General features: G+C 34.5%; 1 pseudogene; it reads left to right on the plus strand.

Moving 5' to 3' along the window:
• Positions 1-657: 657 nt before the first annotated feature.
• On the plus strand, positions 658-7224 carry LOC123228756 (annotated as a pseudogene).
• The last annotated feature ends 266 nt before the right edge of the window (positions 7225-7490 follow it).

The raw sequence follows: 7490 nt of genomic DNA on the forward strand, positions 1-7490 counted from the left end.
ACTAATTATGAGGATACATCGGTAAGCCTAAATGGATGGGTAATCCCAAAACTCTCACCTAGAGAAGTATTTGGAAAAACTTCACGATGGATATTTCAAGCTCAAGGTTTAGAAGATGTACATGAAAAACCTATTAGAGTAGTCTTAACCCAATCAAATGAAAGGGAAATCATTTTATCAAATGATGAATGGTTATTAAAACTGCGTGAACTTGTGAAACGGGCAAACAACAAGTATCACTATGTCCAATTAAGAGTTGTACAAGTAAGAGTATAGGAGTTATTCCGTGGTGGTATAAATGTCGATATACAAGTTGCATTGCTTTTTTTGGAGATGAACTATATTTACTAAAGCTTTGGTTAGAGGGTTTCATGCCAACCTAGCTTTAGGAGACTCTTATGGAACGATTCGAACAGGATATATGGTCAGTCTTAAAGATCCTAATCTTAAGAGGATTATGGTTTTATGAATTCATACTTCTGGATTGGAAGAATTACTACAATCTAGTAACGGCATGACAATTCAATATAGGATGATTTACCGATTGGTAAATTCTATAAATCCTATGTCAATGCACTCTCATTCGAATACTAAAACACATGGTCCTGGATGAAACTCCATTATTCCCATAAATCCCACCATAGTCAATCCTCGTCAATGACATGGCAAAGGAATATGGTTTTAACCTTTACACTGCAGCCAAACGTGGTGGATATAGAAATAAACCTAGGAATAAAGATTGAGGAGATTAGAGAGAAGGTTGATATTACTCTCCCTATTCCAAGAAACTTAGTTTCAAGGAATGTTATATTTTCACCAAGAAATTCAATTTCTAAAAGAAGAGAAGATGTTGGACCAAGTGCACGAAGGATTAATATGCTAGAAAAGGACAGATTAGACAACTCAGATGCGAAAAACCATATTTCAAGGAATTCTTCTACAAGAAGAATAATCGATTATAAATTTGTTCAAATTCCAGTATATGAAGAAAATGGTACTTCGTCAATGCGAATGATAATGTATCATAAAATAAGTTGTCATGCATTGGTACAAGGAAAATTGACACTTGTATCACTACTGAACTTTCTTTTCCAAAATATAAACTTTATACATTAGATGTTCTGGTAAACACATGCATGAAAGTTTTGTTTTCCACCAAAAATGTGGATAGAACTTGGAAAACCTATCATGAACACTATTACAAACAGAGGACAAAATATGATCATAGAATTTGTCTAAGACGTGACCATATTACTAAACAGGAAAAAATTCATTCTAAGAGAAATCCTTTTGTTGGATTACTTAGAATTAGATTTCATTCTTGGAAACTCATTTCTTCATGGACAGGTAGAATTGAGGCCTTTTATCCAAGACAATGACTATATTATTCTTGAAGGACATACAATTCCTATTTTAGCAAGACCAAATATCTCTAAAGTTCGAAATGGCTTTAGGCCCAAGAGATTACAACCTGAAAAAGAGCAAATCATATTCTCTGTCAAACCAAAAGAGAAATGGTGGATTAATGCTTTTGAAACAAATAGGAATGAAATAACATGTCAAGTTAAATTTGACCCTCAAAATCAAATATATCGGATCACTCGAGGAAAAACACAGGAAATTCAAGTCTCTAATATATTCCTTGAGAATACGGATAAAATAATAGAGAGGAATAAGATTTTAAAGAACGATAGTTATGCAAACTCTTGGATTCTTGAAAAGATTAAAAAATTCAAAGAGGAACTTTCTCCATGTTTTGATGATTTACCATTAAAATTATGGGAAAGGAAGAGAGTATTTGCTAAAATAAAATTATGGGATCCAAGTGATAGAGTAAAATCAGAATCACGTAGATACTCCCCTGACACAAAGGAGGAATTTACAATGCAAATCCCAGAATTATTAGCAAAGGGATTAATTCGAGAAAGTAATAGCCCTCACTCTTCTCCAACTTTTATGGTAATGAATAGAGTTGAGCAGATAAGAGGAAATGCTAGAATGGTAATCAACTATAGGCAATTAAATAACAAAACTATAAACGATGCATACAAAATCCTTAACAAATCAGCTTTACTAAATAAAACTAGATTTGGAAAAATATTTTCACACTTTGATTTAAAGTCAGGATTCTGGCAAATCAGAATAGCGGAACAAAACATTCCTTTAACAGTCTTTACGTGCCCAGAGGGATTGTTTGAATGGCTGGTGTTGCCATTTCGATTAAACCAAGCACCTACCATATTTCAAAGGAAAATGGATAAGGTTTTTTTTTTACTTATCTGATTTCTGTGCTGTTTATGTAGATGATGTACTAGTCTTTAGTAAGACTAGAGAAGAACATAAAAATCATCTAGAACAAGTAATTAGAAAATTCCTTGAACATGGAATGGTTTTATCCGAAAAGAAGATAGATTGGTTCCAAACCAAGATTAAATTCTTGGGGGTTGAATTTGGAGGAGGAATCCGACTCCAGGATCATATTGCAAAGTAACTATTGGAATTTCCTGATATGCTTGAAGATAAGCATATGTTACAGTAATTTCTTGGACTTGTAAATCAAATGAGGAAATATGTCCCAAATTTGGCCAACATAATAAATGGATTAACAAAAAAGGTTAGTCCTAAGGTACCATGGTCATGGTCCATGGAAGATACCAACTGCGTTATCCAAACCAAAAACTTGACTAAGAACCTTCAAGCATTAACACTCCCAATAGACTCTGATTCTCTTATCATAGAGAGTGATACATCTAATTATTATTAGGGACAAGTTCTAAAAGCCAAAGGTACTGATAATATCGAAAGAATAGTTTGGTATGCATGAGGAAAATTCTCACCTACTGAAATAAACTATCTTGTTTATGAAAAAGGAAGTTTTAGCAGCTAAAGAATGTATTGATAGATTTTGATTATTCGTTATTAGTCAAGAATTCACTTTAAGCACTGATTCTAAATATTTAATTCATCATTTATGAAATTAGTCTTAAAGGATGATAAAACTACACTAATAAGATGGCAAATCTAGTTTGCGGAATATCACTTCAAGATTGAATTCATTTCTGGAAAGTCTAATTTTATTGTTGACTTTTTGTTTAGACCATTGTAGGAGAATGGACAAAAAGGATCAAACTAGAAAAATATTTTCATGCTTCAAATGTCAATCAACGACTTATTTAAGGAGAAACTGCCCTTCTAGGAAAAATGTGGCAATGCCAGAAAAATCAAACTCTAGAAGTGAGAAGGTTGTGACAAAGATAGTTAATTCAAAAAAAGCCAAAAGAAACTCTTTTAGAAGAGGTAAATATTGTGTTCAAACAGGTTCTTACAACATTACAACATATTACTGTGAATCAATCACAAGAACCTTTAGACATTCCACCTATCTTGATACGTTCCAAATCTCAACAATCTCTAGATACAAACACTTCAGATAGAGGAAACCTGAAATATCAGAAGGCTACTACAGCAAGCATGATGACACCAAGGATGAAAAACTTTGAGGTTGGAAGTTCTAGTAAAGTGAAAGGGAATTCTGAACATATTTCAAATCCCAAAAAGGACTTTCAAAGAAAAGGTGAAACTGTTATAAAACAGGATACTGCCAAAAAGTAGAAAACTGCCAAAGAGCAAGAAAAAGGAATGAAAAATTTACAAAAAAAGCTTAGCTATATAGAGAAATTCGACATTCCTGAAAACTTGAAACTTACGGAAGCCAGCAGAGCAATATTAGAAGACCTAAACGGTCAATGTTGTATAGCCCTAGCTATGGGACAAAGCGAAGTAGAACTTGGGCAGATATTGCAAAAACTAGCCAATAGACTAGCTTGGCTTGAAATGGATAGGATTTATTATGAAGAAGAAGAACTCTTAAAAAGATTTGTTCTTCAAAAACTACTTTTAAGGTCTAGACTACTTAGATATATAACAAACTTCGAAATGTCTTATCTCGAAATAGTCACTTTAAAAGGATTAATAACATCTCTAAAAGAAGAAGACAAAAAAGATCTTCAAGAAGGACTTTCTGTGTTCTTGGATGGACTTATAAAATTACATGTTCCATGGAAGCTTTTTTGGAAGGGATTTTATGGATCATTTTTGAAAAAGGATGGATAGATGTAATTGAGATCAATGTACAGGAAACGATGGTTAACTCGAAATACCAGATGTTGTTAAGCAAGCTTTCTGTGTATTTGATAGAAGAATTCATACATTCACCTGTGTGATAACTTCATCGATTCAAGAGGATGATGACATGCAACCTGTACAAATTTGGGAATTTGTTGTAGAAGAACCATGGTATAACATAATGGTTCGAAAAGATGTCTTAATAGGACAAGCAGCACTGCAACAACTTCATGAACTTAACAAGGTAGACGAATACTGGACGAGACTACATACAGTAAAGTTACTAATGGTCTAATCCAGGTTAGGAGAACTCTTGAGAAAAAATGAAATAGTTCACATTGACAAGGGAGTAATTGTTATCTCGTCAAAGAAATACGCAAGAGTTCCAAACACTTTGTTTAGGGAAAATCGAGCCCAAATCCAAGATATGGTTGCAGGATTTAAACCTCATAATATATCTAATCAGGCTCTGATTGAAAATACAAAGGATATACTTCGACTTGTTATTACTCAAAAGGTTAAAGCCCACGCCCAAATTGCAGAAGTTCAACCGGAAGAAGAAGGAACCTTTGGAGACTTTATGGACTCATTAGATCAGCCCATAGAATGAGCCCAAGAAGAGGGAGATCTGCTCAACCCAAAAGCAAAAAGAGCAGCACGTGTAATCGCAACGTGTATCAAATATGTGGAAGACAAGTGGAAAGCGAAAACAACAGATCAACGGAGGAGACTTTGCCAACACTCTGAAGATCAACGACTGATAAAGCACCACTTGGATTTTACTGTTATAAAATATGTAAACATGACTGACATATAGGAGACTAAGACCCCAGTGCTTAGAACACGTGGTTGTCTGGTTGCATCGGTTGGAGACAGCCTAGTACAATTATTTAATAAGTTTACTATTCACTTGTACTGTATTGTTGGCGGATTCAAAATTGTTTGAAATCCGGAAGCTTTTTCTCTTCTATAAATAGAAGAGACTTTGCTAAGTAATTGTAAGAGTGGTGTAAGAGTGAATATAGGTAAGCTTTTTCTTAGCTGGGTTTTTAACTTTTTATATAATGGCGCAAGCAGGAAAGGAGCCACTGAGGGCTGAGTGGGGGCTCCATGTCCCAATGACATTGGATGATTGAGCTAATCTCCTTCTATTTTGCCTTAATTTGTAACAAAAGCCCTTTTCTTCTGTGACAGTAGTCAAGTATCTATGTCACCAATTTTTCCATGTTTTGACTTTTTTTCTTCAACCTCCGGTATAGTTCAAGTTTTTATTTTTCTTCTTTGATATAATAATTTCAATTTTTCTCTTACATTTATGGCTAAATTTTTCTTCTTTCATAGTAAAAGTATTAATTGACACCTCTAGTTTTTAATTTTCTAGTCCAGTTTTTGTATTTTTGATATTTCAGTTATTAAAAAATCTTGGTTCCGACGTTGGGCCCAAGGATCACTGAACAAAAATGGGTAGACAGTCTATATAAACTGTTTGTTTAGCTCTTGTTTTGACCTGCTGATTCTTCAGCCGAGATGACACTTCTCTATTTAAAAAATAGCCTTTCATGCACGTAAATTTGCTAATGGGTTAAAATAGTGGCAAAGTAGTATAGTGCTGCAATTTTATGACTTTGTTTGGATGGAAAACTGCAGTTCTTTGTTAGGTATTATCGAACTTTATGGTTGATTTTCTGTTGTATGTTTCAGGGTTGTTTTGGCACCATTGACTAGACAGAGATCTTATGGCAATGTTCCTCAGCCTCATGCGATCTTATATTACTCTCAGAGAACCACCAAAGGTGGTTTTCTCATAACTGAAGCCACTGATGTTTCTAACACTGCTCAAGGGTAATTAATTTTGTTTACATGTCTTAGATTAGAATTGTTAGAGCACTTGAGGTTTTAATTTGAATTATTTTGGTTGAAATTTGATAAGCTCCTTTGTTTCTTTGATTTTTTAGGTATCCACATACACCTGGTATATGGACAAAGGAGCAAGTTGAAGCCTGGAAACCTATTGTGGATGCTCTTCATGCCAAAGGTGGGATCTTCTTTTGTCAGCTTTGGTATGTGGGAAGAGTCTCAAGTAAAGGTTTGTTCTATTTCTCTGTCTTTTGTATATTGCAATAGCTGAATCATTTCTGGGTTTATCAAATTTAGTAAGAGCTCAATCGTTTTCTTTTTCTTTTTTTTTTTTTGTTTTTATGTTTCATTTATGTTGTTTTGGTCAGATCTTTAATTGTTCTCACTCTCTTGTCTATTCAGATTTTCAGCCAAACGGTCGGGCTCCAATCTCCAGTACTAACAAGCCATTGACACCTCAAATTAGATCTAATGGCGTTGATGTCGCACAGTTCTCACCTCCAAGGCAACTAAGCACAGATGAAATCCCTCAGATTGTGAATGTTTTCCGGATTGCTGCTCGGAACCCTTAATTTTCTATAAAAGTTTTCATAACCCACATCTAGTCTTGATATTCATAATGCTAATGTTGTGCACATGTTGTGTATAGGTTTCGATGGAGTTGAGATTCATGGTGAACACGGGTACTTAATTGAACAGTTTATGAAGGATCAAGTGAATGATCGGACAGACCAGTATGGTGGATCGCTTGAGAACCGTTGCCGATTTGCACTAGAAATTGTTGAAGCTGTTGTAAATGAGATAGGAGCAGAGAGAGTTGGGATAAGACTATCTCCCTTTGCAGACTTTATGGAAGCAGGGGACTCAAATCCAAAAGCATTAGGCCTCTACATGGCAGAGTCCTTGAACAAGTATGACATTCTTTATTGTCACATGGTTGAACCCAGAAAGAGAGCAGTTTTAGAAAAATGTGAATGTCCTCACAGTTTACTGCCCATGAGAAAGGCTTTCAATGGTACTTTTCTCGTTGCCGGTGGTTTTGACAGGGAAGATGGAATCAAGGCTATAGTTGAGGGTCGCGCAGATCTTCTTGCTTATGGTCGTTGGTTCTTAGCTAATCCTAATTTGCCGAAGAGATTTGAGCTCAATGCCCTTCTCAATAAGTACCATAGAGATACTTTTTACACAGAAGATCCTGTTATTGGTTACACAGATTAGCCATTCCTTGAAAGGACAGATTAGGATTTTTATTTGATTATTTGGCCTTGTTTTTTTAACTCAATGTGATTTCTATTATGATTCTACTTTATTTTCTTATATCTTTTAAGTGTTATTTTTGTGCTTGTATGAATTTAGAAAATAACTCAATTGATAATAAAATAATAAGGGCAATGACTGCTTATTATTATTATTTTTTTTGGCTGCACAGATGACTATAATTTTCTCTCCAAATGACTATTTTAGTGTGAATTGTAGCTGCAGTTACTCATTTATGTGCTTATAAAGTA

Source organism: Mangifera indica, chromosome 11 (genome assembly GCF_011075055.1).
Source record: "Mangifera indica cultivar Alphonso chromosome 11, CATAS_Mindica_2.1, whole genome shotgun sequence".
Classification (NCBI taxonomy): Eukaryota; Viridiplantae; Streptophyta; class Magnoliopsida; order Sapindales; family Anacardiaceae; genus Mangifera; species Mangifera indica.